The following is a 263-nucleotide window of genomic DNA, read 5'->3' as shown; positions in this document are numbered from 1 at the left end:
TGCTCCCACTTCACAATGGGCATGGTATTAAAAACATTGTACCTTGATTACAATAGCCACCTTTCTTGTATCACATAGTTTTGTAAATGCAGTGATTTGATTGGATAGTACGCTAGTGAATACAGCAAAATAAAGCCCTCGGCGGAACGTCTGAAAATGGTAAACCGTAATGTTTACTGTCTTTCTGTCAATAGCTCTGATTGGCTGTAATCGCCACCGTACTATCCAATCAAATCACCGCACTCCGTGATACAAGGTATGCT

The sequence above is a fragment of the Lottia gigantea genome (assembly GCF_000327385.1).
Source record: "Lottia gigantea unplaced genomic scaffold LOTGIsca_1, whole genome shotgun sequence".
NCBI classification, from domain to species: domain Eukaryota; kingdom Metazoa; phylum Mollusca; class Gastropoda; family Lottiidae; genus Lottia; species Lottia gigantea.
The sequence above is the reverse complement of the archived record's forward strand: the minus strand, read 5'-3'. Positions refer to the sequence as shown.